The 13,877-nt window shown below is 41.1% G+C and overlaps 1 long non-coding RNA gene across 1 annotated transcript in view; it reads right to left on the reverse strand.

The window, feature by feature from the left end:
• The window catches only part of LOC104005986 (uncharacterized), a 64,024-nt gene that overhangs the window by 10,906 nt on the left and 39,241 nt on the right, over positions 1 to 13,877 (reverse strand). Inside the window, exons 4-6 of the long non-coding RNA XR_008547441.2 lie at positions 5,408 to 5,502; positions 4,335 to 4,528; positions 2,791 to 2,902 (exon numbers count right to left, since the gene is read on the reverse strand). This is a non-coding gene — a long non-coding RNA (uncharacterized LOC104005986). The remainder of the gene's footprint in view (positions 1 to 2,790; positions 2,903 to 4,334; positions 4,529 to 5,407; positions 5,503 to 13,877) is intronic.

Raw genomic sequence — 13,877 nt, forward strand, 5'->3', positions numbered from 1 at the left:
TCTCTCAAAACTATGCCTTCCAGAGATGAAATTCCAGGGAAGAGAAAGCAGAGGCCCAATAATCAGAGTAACATTGAATTTCCTCAGTGAACCTGAATTTCCCACCAGTATGTGAGATGGGAGGTTGAAGTCAGATTAAGACTGATTTAGCGAAGTTAAAAATATGACATTCCTTACAAAACCAATTAGTAAAATTTGTAGCAGCTATATTATGTACTTGTCAAAAATACAGTGACCATGTAAACAGTAAAAAATAGTCTTGTCCTGGTGACCCACTTGCTAGTAGAGTGACTCTGGGCAAGTCACCTCTCTAAACATAAAGTATCTCATCTATAAAATCAGTCAGGGTGTGCTACGTTATGCTGCAGTAACAAATCATCCCCAGATCTCCATGTCCTGAAATATCAATGGGGGTGTTCCTTGATCATACTGATGTCCACCATGGCTCAGCTCAGGAGCTCTGTTCCTCGCATCAACAGGAGCTCAGGCTGGTAGGGCTCGTAAATTTCTGGTGGCTGTGCCAAAGGGAACATGAGTTCTAGAAGGCCTCTAGGTGGCAATCAAGTGCCCCACTGCCACTTTGGCTCATAGTTCATGGCCAGAACTAGTCACAAAGCCCCACCCACCAATACGGGGATCAGGAAGTGCCATGATACCATGTTCCAAAGGAGAAAAAGCCAGGATATATTTGGAAACACATTCCATAGAGTAGGCATGAGGGTAAAATGGGACAATGCATATACTGCATTTTGCAGTGCCTGATACATAAAATGTACACAATAATTGAAAACTGTGAGTAGATATTATCGGATTCTGAGAGTTTTGAGGGTCAGGCTGAGATAAGACTCATCCTGTGCCCAATGCCTTAGCTCCTAATACCTCCTAATAGGCATTCCTTTAATAAATGTCATTAATTGAATTCACTAAACACTTGCTATATTTCAGACAATAGATATTCCTTGCCCTCAAAGTTGTCATGGGGGAAAGGAGCATTAACATACATAATTCCTGCATAGCTACACTCCTGTGCCTAACCAAGCCTACATCACCAGTATTTACTAACATCTTCTATGTTTTAGGAAAGTGCTCTTCTAGACCTTTCACTTCTAGATACAGAAGTGAAAACAATAGAGTCCCTGCCCTCAGTGAACTTACATTCTAAGGAAAGATGAGGAGGCAGACTGTGAAAACTTACACAAACATCTTGGATATTCCAGTACTGAGCCAAGCAGAGGAACCAGAACATGGAGACAACCAGAGACTGCAATGACATGTCTGTGTTTAAGAATCATACACACCACGGAATACTATGCAGCCATAAAAAAGAATGAGTTCATGTCCTTTGCAGGGACATGAATAAGCTGGAACCCATCATTCTCAGCAAACTAACACAGGAACAGAAAAGCAAACACTGCATGTTCTCACTCATAAGTGGGAGTTGAACAATGAGAACATGTGGACACAGGGAGGGGAACATCACACACTGGGACCTATCATGGGGTTGGAGGCAAGGGGAGGGAGAGCATTAGGACAAATACCTAATACATGCAGGTCTTAAATCTTAGATGATGGGTTGATAGGTGGAGCAAACCACCATGGCACATGTATACCTATATAACAAACCTGCATATTCAGCACATGTATCCCAGAACTTAAAGTAAAATTAAAATTAAAATTAAATAAAACACAGGTTTCAAATGAAAAAAAAGAATCAGAAGCAAAGTTGGTTTGACTAAATCCTAGTGTACAAGGAGGAGATTGAGGATGGAGGAATCAGAGACAGGCGTGGTCTTGTAGGCCAAGTAAGGAATTGAAATTTCATTTGAACTTTAGCAGAGAGCAAGTGCAGAGTGGGTGGTGTACAACTTCAGAAACAATTAGCAGTGCATTAGCCAAGGTAAGTTTGAGATGCCTATAAAAATTCAAACAAAGCCATTAATTGGATAAATACCAAATCTACATTCCAAAGGAGAATTAAGATCAGATATACAAAGCAAAGAGACCTTAACATATAAAGTCAGAATAAAATGTCTTTTCAGAGAACCTTGACTGGCCTTCCTGGAGCACATACTGGCCAAAAAACTCAATGTTGCTTACTTCAAATAATTAAAAAGTTTTTGCAGTTGAGAAGAGTTCTCTTGGACATGTCACTGCCAAATCACTCTATTGTTCCAAATAGTACATGCAGAATTTATGAGCAGAAACTTGAAAGATGATGAACATGGTCTACCATAAAGATACATGATTTTCAAAAAAGAGAAATTCAGCAATCTGAAGATGAACTGTATCAGTGAGGATAGGCTAGGTTCTTCTGTGATAACAAGCAACATCCAAATATTAGTGGTTTAAAGCAGCAGACATTTGGCTGGGCGCGGTGGCTCACACCTGTAATTGCAGCACTTCGGAAGGCCAAGGCGGGCAGATCACAAGGTCAGGAGTTCGAGACCAGCATGACCAACATGGTGAAACCGGCCTCTACTAAAAACACAAAAATTAGCCGGGCGTAATGGTGCTTGCCTGTAATCCCAGCTACTCGGGAGGCTGAGGAAGGTGGAGGTTGCAGTGAGCTGAGATTGAGCCACTGCACTCCAGCCTAAGCGATAGAGCGAGACTCTGTCTCAAAAAAAAAAAAAAAGTGGCAGAGATCTATTTTTTTTTATCACACTACATGTCCATCAAGGTCAGCAGAGGGCTCTGCTAATCAGAGTTCACCCTGGGGACCAGGTTAATGAGGCAGCCACAGCCTCAAAGGTAGCCAGCTGCAAGGAAGGGAGCTCAGGAGAGTCTTACCTAGCAATTGAATATTCCAGCCCAGAAGAAATACAATCCCTTCCCATTTCCTTGCATTTCTGTCTCTTGCTTCTCTTGCCACCGTGGTTTTACTGTATGTAACCATCAAAACCTTAAGGATTGGGGGAGAAATTTTTCATTAATATATAATTTATGATATCATTTAATTCTTACAACAAATCTACCAGCTAGTTGTTATCCTTCCCATTTTGCAGAGGTGGAAATGGAGGCATACAGACATTCAGTAGCATGCCAGAGCTTCCCTCAACTAGTAGAAAGAGCAGCCAACATTTCAGGCCAGGCACAAATCCAAAGCCATTCTTATTTTTTCCACAACACCACACTGCCATTTATGACCGCCTACTCTCCCTTTAAAATGAGTTAGCATTTTCACTCTGGCCAAGCCAAAAAAACAAGAGAGAGAGAGAGGGAACATTTTGTTTGAATACTATATTTGAATTAGAGAGAAAGAATAAATGTAGCAAATGTTGAATTGGCTTGATTTTCTTTGGTTGTCTTTGTCTGCTGTGAAGGATGGAGAAAAGAAGGCGCATAAAACACAGGACAGATAAGAGACCTCTGATATCTCTGAGGAAGCCTGTGCTTATTTTCAAAGATTCTGTTGGGATTCAGACATGTGTAGGCCAGCCCAGTCTGAAACTCATGTTTCATGGAGTTGATTCCTTATGAACCATAAAAGTTTTCACTTGTCCCCAGTGTTATTTGTAGAAATATGTATCAGAGAGATTAGAAAATGATTATATATTCTTTTTACAAATGACCCCAATAAGCAGTCTGTTCTTTTTCTCCATTAGGGCAGCGTATTGGGTTATGTTTCAAGTTCCTGCCAGTTGGGACTGCCTTCATGCAAAGCTTTGCACAACTTTAGCTTTCAGCTGAAACACAGAAGGATCCATGTTGGTTCAGGAATCTGACTTAAACTTTTTATAAATTCCGTGTATTGAGTTCAGTTTGTCATATTTATTTATGAACCATTTTCTGACACCTTGTTACAATTAATCTACACCCCTAATTACAACTTGAATCCTGAGAGAGAAGTCTAAACCATTTGGCCTGAGATGCCTGTGGCATACTCTGCTCTTTAATAAAGAAGCTCCATTTCTCAAGGCTCAGAGATGCCAAATTCCAAAACAAATGCCCCCAATTAGGGAAAATCTCCAGCGAAAAAAGGAGAGAATGTGGAAAAGACATCATAAAGCTATAGCTCATAAACAGTTTAAACTACTTCTCTTTTATTTCCCAGCCCTACAAGCAGGCCTTTTTAATTCCCATTTACACATCAATAAAGCCAGGCTAAAAAATGAATGGTCCTGGATTGGAGCCCTCACCAAAGGCAACTATCTCCTGTTCTGAGAAATACCTATCAGGTCTTTGAGCAGAGAGAATTTGTCTGTACAATATGAGGAGCAGCCCATAACTTTCCAAAAGTGGTGCTAAACTGAGATCAAATCTGGACTACAGGTGAGTTATCCCATATTATAGAGGAAAGGAACTTTAGATACTATCACATCTCAGCTTCTTACCTTAACAAAAGGGGAAACTGAGGCCCAGAGAAGTGAAACGATATGCTCCCGCCCTTGCTTGTAACAAAGCTAGGCCTGAATCCAAGCGATCCACTTTTAGGAAAGAGCTTCAGGTGGAGGGTTAGTTCCCAGCCGTGACTGATTAACTTGAGACTTTGACTAGTTCCCAACTCTCCGAGCCTAGGTGTCCTCATCTATAAGATGGAGATAGTAACATTTACTCCATAAAACTCGTAGGGACATGAGAGATTTTTTTCCCTAGTGCACCCTTCATATTTCTGACATTCTAGTTACATGCAAGTGTAATATAGGTGTTACCGATAGTTTCCTTATGAGACTTTCTGCCTCACTAGACTGAGACAGTCTTAGAGAAGGTCTATTTCTTTCCTATTTGGGTCCCTGCCTCCGGCACAGGGCGTGTATTAGGTAGTCAAACAGCTGAATACATCTATCAATTAAATGACATATGCAAATTGCCCAGGACAGTGTCTGATAATTAGAAGTTACTTTATATAACTTCCCAGTTTTTCTTCTATTCTAATTTAAGACGCCCTGCTCTTTGCACTACATTAATCTGTCCCAGGTGCCCAGGTATAAAATTTCATATGTATAATTGACCAAAGGCTCTTAACAGTGTTGAGAATAAATTTACATGTAGGTTACAATTAAATAAGCATTTAAAGTAGATAGATCTAGCATAGTCTTTAATTTAGTCACATTTAATCAAAATAGTTCAATCTAACTTACATGTTTTTTAATTAAGTAACATGTATTTTTATCTTAACAACAATTAATGACCATCGTCAACCTCACACTGATCCCCACTATGGGCTCTTTCCTGCCACAGCTCTCCCTGTCTGGGAGTTCATCTCTGCCTCTCCTTCACTTGCCCTCCAACACCACCTGAATGATTCCAGTGAAGCTGGCCACCTAAGTGACATCCTCCAGCTCAGATGGGCTTTCTCTGAATTTCTATTGGGATCTTAGTTTATGCCCCCACAATCTCCCATGTCTTTGTACATTTGTTAAGCATTTCTTTGACATCCACTTAAATGGTATTACATCGGTCTCACCTATCAAATTAGCTGCTAGGTTTCTCCAGGCCAAGAAAGTTTTCTCCTTCCCCTTTTCAGACGCTCTAGGCTCAGAGTAGCAAAGAAGTTCCGTTCTGTAAAACAAGTCTGATCAATCGGTAGGGGCTGTATAGAGCTCCAGAATGCAAGAATCCAGGCTTAACAAAAAAGTGCAGTGATTGATTAGCAATGTCTGATACAGAAACAGGACTAGAGAGCAGTGAAATTGTCTTGACTCATATTAAATGATAATTAGCCTAGAACTGAATGCATAGCTTGTAAATCAATAATAAACATAGGCTTATGATAGCCTCCAAGTCTAGGAGACATTCCCCAAAGACACACACACACACATACACACGCACACATGTACACATACACACACACAGAGTGGCTTCAGAATTTGTTCATCCTACAAAAGGATAATCCAGAATTTAAGTTATCTATTTTAAAGATCAAGAAACTGAAATAGAGAACCCCTACATTGATAGGCAAAAAACATTCAGATGGAATAGAGGTAAAGAATATAACTCAATCATTGTCATTGTCCCTTAGCAACCAAGTTTGAAGCCAAATGTAAAAGAGGGAAGAGGGTATCTAGCGGAATCAGTAGTAACTGGTCTTTATGTAGTTAACTGTGTAAAATAAAAATGGGAGTTTAAAAAACCATGAGGCTTTATTTTCTTCAGAGCAACATGGCAAGAATATCAATTGGGAGAACCAAGCCCCTCAGAGCTTCTCATCTTACCACGCCAGTATTCTAACAGATTTCCCTCTTCATCCCCACCATGAATGCCTTGGTCAGCTTCCCACCAAAAGCAAAACAAAAGAAAAACTAGGCAGGAAGAAAAAAAGTGCATGGCTGTTCAAGTAGAAATTTAAGCTGCTGTGAGTGTGTGCTAAGTGACTGATCACAGTGATGGGGCACCATCAGTCGGAGCTGGCAATGCATTCTGGCTCCATCCTGGACCAAGGGGAGAGCAGGCGCTTTATGCATCCAGCCTAAGTCACGGGGTGCTTCACTCTGCGGGTGAGACTTTCGGTCTCCCGGCCTCCTGAAAATGAAGTGCTCACTCTCAGGGGAGCCTCCAGACCTGCCTTGCCTGTAACTATATACACACACATTTCATTCCTGGCGTTACTGGTGCAACACTTTATGCTTGAATGTGAGTAGTTGAAATGTGTACCACTAGCTTTTAGATAAATTATTTCCTAAAAAAATAATAACTCAAAAGAAAAAAATATCCTAAAAGAAGGCACTTCTAAATATTCCTCAATTCTGTTTTTCCTCCTTAGGATAAAGGGAATTAACTCTAGCTATCCTAAAAGGGGTTTAGCCAAGATGCCCAGCAATAGATTAATTAAAATCAATCGGGTCGGGCATGGTGGCTCATGCCTGTAATCCCAGCGCTTTGGGAGGACGAGGCGGGCAGATCACCTGAGGTCAGGAGTTCCAGACCAGCCTGGCCAACATGGTGAAATCCCGTCTCTACTAAAAATACAAAAAATTAGCCAGGCATGGTGGCACACACCTGTAGTCCCAGCTATTTGTGAGGCTGAGGCACGAGAATCGCTTGAATACAGAGGTGAAGGTTGCAGTGAGCCTAGATCACGGCACTGTGCTCCAGCCTGGGCAACAGAGCAAGACTCTGTCTCAAAAAAAAAAAAAAAATCAATCATAGCTACCATTTTTTGGTCACAGACCCAGACGATTTGTCAATAAATTTTAAATTTTTTTAATTCAAGCTTCATAGCAATCCCATGAGATGATTCTTATCACACCCATTTTACAGATCAGGAAATAGAAACAGAGACGAGTGACTCGTCCAAGGTCACACACTAGGGCCATACTAGGGTAAGGAAAGCAAGGCAGCCGAGTGCAAAATTAAAGGATACATGCACCCTCAGTGTTGTGCAACGGTGTCACCTGAGTGTGACCACCTTAAAATGTATATCCTACAAGTCCTCCTTGCCTCACCCTAGTGCTGTCCACATAACACAGTAGTGGCAGAGTTGGGATCCAAACTAAGGTCCGTCTGGTTCTAAAGCACTTGCTGACATCACCCCTCCTCTTGTAGGAACAAACAACTCTACCAATGATACTTGAATCCATAAGATAAGTCTCCACACCAGCACCCTTGAGACCTAAGACCACTGAAGGGGCTGCTTTAGTAACATGAACCCACCAGACTAGCAAGGGGGGGTTTGGCAGGTTCACATCTTCACACATGTACACATGTACACATATGCACATCAACTTCACAAAAAGCCCTCCCCTGCTATAAGAGCACCAGGCATCAATGATGTCAGAGATCACAGGGTAACCCAATATTTTAAAAGGAAAAACCATTTTTGTAACTGTTCCCAATATGAACAGGTGACTAAAAGAAATCTGCTCTACTTTTAGCCTAAGTTATTGATCAAATTGTTCCCAGAGAATATAGTACACATTTTATGTCAATGTAGAAATCAAAAACAAAGTTATGATTCAATACTATGCCCAACTCCCTGGCCTCAGCTCTACCCTGCTCCTGGCTTAAGCCATAAAACTTCTAATTGGTCATTAGAATAAAACATGTTTGTTTGGAACAGTAAGGTTGACTGCCATGAATCTCAACATCATTTCTGTGGACCAGAGAAGGAAGAATAGCTTAGGCTTTTGCCTGCTAGAAAGCACTCCTCTCTGACCCGTTAGGAGTAGGGAGTTGGTTGGGGGAGAGGATGTGTGGGAATTCTACAATGTCTGAGTTTGTCAAAATTACTCCAATTATGAGAGATATTACCCAAAATGGTTCTTTTCCCTTGCCAGCCACAATTTCCCATTGTAATTTTCATTTTCCTCTGAAAAGCATTTTTACCAAAAATAAAATGATATATTTATTCTGAAAATGGGTATCAGCCAGATGTTGAATGTGATGCAGGCCTATTGGTCCTAATTGAGTTACCCTAATCCACATCTGTCAGAGCCACTGACCCCTGAAGACGGTAAAGACAGGGGCGAAGAAGGCAAACAGGGATGTGAGGAAAAACAAAGCTTTGATATACCACACGTTGGTGACATGCCAAACTTATAGCCTAGCAAAACTGACAGAAGAGCGGCCCTTAAATTTCTAACGCTGTTTGTTTCTTAGCTCAGCCTAAGAATACAATGAAATCATAATATTTCAGTTAAGGGTTCCATCATAAGTATTGTATTTCCATCCTCTGCAGCAAAAGAACAGAGAACAGTGGAACTTGCACAGTAGAGAGGGTGACATTTTATCATTTTAATTCTTAAAGATTTATTTGAGCCCCAAAGCTCCTGAGCATAACCTGGGCATTGGTTAGAAATGCAGTCTTCTGGTCTCTACTCCAGACCAACTGAATCAGAGACTGAATTTTACCAAGATTCCCAGGTGGGTCATGTACATGTTAAGTCTGGGAAGTGTCATGTTAACTCTAAGATCAGGGATGAAAAGGGAAGACATAATAAAAATAATAATAATCAGCCTACTGAAAATTATTATTTTCATAAATTTATTAAAGAGTTGTATCTGAATTGGTATCATCAGAACTGATAAGCTCTCAATAACAAAAACCCCTTGCCCTTTGCCTCAGACCATGAGCTCCTTACAGGCGGTGAAGGCATCTGTTTCATTTTGTACCCCTAGTTTCTAAGCCAAAGCACCTAGCACCCAGCACACAGCCAGTGCCAGATAAATATTTATTGAATAAAGAAGGAATGAATGAATTAATTGCATACTTTTCAATCACTGAGCACTTATTCAACAAATATTTATGAAGCACCAACAAACTGAAATATTGTGTTAGGTATGAGGAACACAAAAGTGAATCCTAAGCTTAATTTTATACTTTATATAATACACAGAAAGCACAGGCTTTGGGTTATACACAGTAAGAGGTGCATCCTACCCTTGTTACCACATCAACTCCTATAGTTCTGTTTCATTATCTACAGAATGGAAGAAAATACTCCTTAGGGCCTTTGTGAAAAGTAAGATGATGTAGATAAAATGGTAAGTGTGTGCTTATCATGTGATATAAGCCCCCAAAATAGTAGCTATTCTCACTGATACCATGTGTTCCTCAAAAAACATTTTTAATCTTTTATCCCTTTGCAAAAATAGATATGAGTCAAAGCGATCTACAAATTCAATGCAATCACTATCAAAATCCCAATGACACTTTTTACAGAAATAAAAAGAAAAATTCTAAAATTTGTGTGGAAACACAAAGACCCTAAATAGCCAAAGCAATCTTGAGGAGAAAAAAAAAAAAAGCTGGAAGCCTCACACCACCCGATCTCAAAGTCTACTATAAAGCTGTAGTGAACAAAGCAGCATCTTAATGGCATAAAAACAAGACATATAGCTCAACAGAACAGAATTGAGAGCCCAGAAATAAATTTATACCTTTATGGTCAACTTATTTTTGACAAAGATGCGAAGAACAAACAATGGGAAAAGGACAGTCTCTTCAATAAATAATATTGGGAAAACTGGATATTCACATGTAAAAGAATACAAGTGGACCCTTATCTTACCCCATATATAAAAATTAAATCAAAATGAATTAAAGAGTTGAATATAAGACTTGAAACTGTAAAACTACTTATAAAATAGTAAAAAAAACCCCGACATCAGTCATAACAAAGATTTTTTTAGCTATAACCCCAAAAGTACAGGTAACAAAAGCAAAAATAGACAAATGAAATTGCATAAAACTAAAAACTTCTTCACAGCAAAGGAAATAATCAATGAAGTGAAGAGATAGCTTAGAAAATGGAAGAAAATATTTGCAAAGCATACATCGGAACAAGGGGTTAATACTCAATATATTTAAAGAATGCAAACAACTCAATAGCAAGAAAACAACCCAATTAAAAAGTGGGCAAACATTCTAGCCCCACAGGAGACAGCGAATCTGCTCACACACCCCACACATTGCTACTACAAGCAGTATGTATGAAAGCCATTGCACAAAGATTCTCTATAACCAAGACACATATACAGAGTCTTTGCCACTGAAAGTACCTAGAGCTGAAACTAGATGACAATAAACTATAAGTCACATCCTCAGGGGAAAAAAAAATTTTAAACACCCAATAAAATCAAAAATAAATTTAAGAATAATTACAAGAAATAGTCTACCCACATAAGAAGAAACCAGAAAAAGTAATTCTGGCAATATGAAAAAATGCGGTTCTATAGCATCCCCAAAAGATCACATTAACTCTCCAGCAGTGGATCCAAACCAAATGAAATCTTTGAAATACCAGAGAAATAATTCAAAAGGTTGATCATTAAGTTACTCAAGGTAATACAAGAGAAAGGTAAAAGCCAATATAAAGAAATTTTTTAAAATTCAGGATATGAATGAAAACTTTTCTAAACAGATAGACATTTTCAATAAAAACCATCAGGGGAAGGGGCCCAGATGGCCGACTAGAAACAGTTGGAGTCGGAGGCTCCCACCAAGAAGAATGAAAATGGCAAGTGAATTCTGCACTGGCAACTAAGGTATCCAGGTTCTCTCATTGAGATGGACTAGGTGGTTGGTGCGACCCATGGAGAGAGAGGAAAATCAAAGGTGGTGCCATGGCCCACCCAGGAGCCACATGGGGCAAGGGGAGCTCCCACCCCCAGCCAAGGGAGGTGGTGAGTGATTATGCTACCTCACCCAGGAAACCATGCTTTTTCCACGGGTCTGTGCAACATACGGATCAGGAGATCTCCCTCATGGGGCCATGCCACAAGGGCCTTGGGATCCAAGCACAGAGCTGTGCAGATTCTTGGTGGCCACTCAGCTGGAGGCTGCCTAAGACTACTGATTTCCTGAGGGAGGGGCGGCTGCCATCACTGCCGCTGTCTGCTACCTAAGGTAACTGAGCTCCCCAGGGAAGAGTCAGCGGCCATCACCATGGCTCCCTTCAGCCTAAGACAACTGAGCTCCCAGAGGGGAGGGGCAGCAGTCATTAAGGCAGTTCCAGTCTGCTGACTTTCCCCTGCCAGTGCCAGGGAGACTCAACGGTTTGGAGTCAGGAGGAATACCCCAAGCGCACCACAACAGCTGTGGCAGATCATGGCCAGACTGCCTCTTTAGGCTGGACCCTGACCTATCCCTTTTCACCAGGCTGGGCCTCCCTGCAGGATTTTCAGCAACTCCAGCCAGGGGTTTAGGGACAGAATTCTGATCTCCCTGGGACTGAGCCCCTGGGGAGAGGGGCAGCCGTGGTATCCACAGATCAGCAAACTTAGTCTTTCCTCCTGCTGGCTCTGAGGACTCCAGGCAGTCCAGACAAGTGGGATTCCCACCAGCGCAGCACACCCGCTCTGCCAGGAGGTAGCTGGAATGCTTCGTTAAGCAGGTCCCAGATCCCGTGCCTCCTGACTGGGTGAGACCCCTCAACAGGGGTCACCAAACACCTTATACAGTAGAGTTCCTGCTGGCATTAGTTGGTGCCTGTGATGGTTGATACTGAGTGTCAACTTGATTGGATTGAAGGATGCAAAGTATTGATCCTGAGTGTGTTTGTGAGGGCCTTGCCAAAGGAGATAAACATTTGAGTCAGTGGGCTGGGGAAGGCAGACCCACCCTTAATCCTGTGGGCACCATTTAATCAGCTGCCAGCAAATATAAAGCAGGCAGAAAAAATGTGAAAAGGCGAGACTGGCCAAGCCTCCCAGCCTACATCTTTCTCCCATGCTGGATGCTCCCTGACCTCGAACATCAGACTCCAAGTTCTTCAGTTTTGAGACTCAGACTGGCTCCCCTTTCTCCTCAGGCTTGCAGACAGCCTATTGTGGGACTTTGTGATTGTGTAAGTAAATACTTAATAAGCTCCTGTCTATCTATCTATCTATCTATACACACACAATACATATAGATAGATAGATATAGATATATATCCTATTAGTTCTGTCTCTTAGAGAACGCTGACTAATACAGATTTTGCTACCAGGAGTAGGGTGTTTGTTGCTTGATATGATTAGACCCCGAAATGCTAAGGACTCTACTTCTAATAGTATGGAGAACACTGGTAGTCCTTGTTGTGAACTGTTTAGAGAGTTATGCAAAATAAATTAATTTGACATTCTTGATTCACTGCTCATGAGAGGCAGAGTTTAGTGACTCTATACATAACACCTTTGGCCATATGTGGAGAACCAAGGAACATAATGAAGCTGGTTGGTTGCTCCTAAGTTCAGTGGACAAAACAATGAAAGAAAATGAAGAACTCACAGATTCTGTCTCCCGGCTTCAGAAGCAGATACTGAGCCTCAAATCTGCTAAGATTGCCCTGAGTGAGAGTCTTATCTCCTATAGGCAAAGAGCTGAAATTGTGGAAAAACAGACACAAGCTCTTATCATGCAAGTGGCTGACCTGCAATGAAAGATGCATGCACAGCCTCACCAGGTGTATATTGTTAAAGTGAGGGCATTGGTTGCAAAAGAATGGGACCCTGCAACTTGGAATGGGGACATGGGCGAGGACCCTGATGAAGCTGGGGTCACTGAGTTTGTAAACTCTGATGAATCTTTTTTGCCAGAAGGAGCAGCCCAATCCAGGCAGGACTACAAATGGTCCAGACCCCTCAGGAATGGATGTTTGGGTCACTCCACCAGGAAAAAAACCACAACCTGCTGAGGAGCTTGCTGAAGGCAAAGGGAATACAGAATGGGCAGTAGAAGAAGGCAGTCATCAATAGCAACTATGACCATGTGACCAGCTGCAGAAATGAGGACTATATATATCATGAATATTTCCTCCTTCTTTTATTAAAAACATGTTTGTGCATGTACACACTTGTCCTAAGAAAATATCTTCATTTTATTTCCTCTTCCTTTATCATGTGACATAAGTTTATTGACTTCATATAGGTATTTAAGTATTGTTAACGTTCTGTAACAGTATTTGGGTTAGGGATTGCTGCAGTTCCGGTTGCACGAAGGATAGTTGTATCATGTTAGGCATAATTATGACCTTATTATTGTCTTTATTTGAAGATTATGTATGATCACAGGAGATGTGTATGGGTTCAAGTTGACAAGGGGTGGACTTGTGATGGTTAATACCGAGTGTCAACTTGATTGGATTGAAGGATGCAAAGTATTGATCCTGGGTGTGTCTGTGAGGGTGTAGCCAAAGGAGATTAACATTTGAGTCAGTGGGCTGGGGAAGGCAGACCCACCCTTAATCAGTCACCAGCAAATATAACACAGGTAGAAAAAATGTGGTAAGGTGAGATTGGCCTAGCCTCCTAGCCTACATCTTTCTCCTGTGCTGGATGCTTCCTGCCCTCAAACGTAAGATTCTAAGTACTTCAGTTTTGAGATTTGGAGTGGTCCTCCTTGCTCCTCAAGCTTGCAGACAGCCTATTGTGGGAACTTATGATCGTCTAAGTTAATTACATATATATATATATATACACACACATACATATATATATATACACACACACACATACAT

Source organism: Pan troglodytes, chromosome 3 (assembly GCF_028858775.2).
Source record: "Pan troglodytes isolate AG18354 chromosome 3, NHGRI_mPanTro3-v2.0_pri, whole genome shotgun sequence".
NCBI classification, from domain to species: Eukaryota; Metazoa; Chordata; class Mammalia; order Primates; family Hominidae; genus Pan; species Pan troglodytes.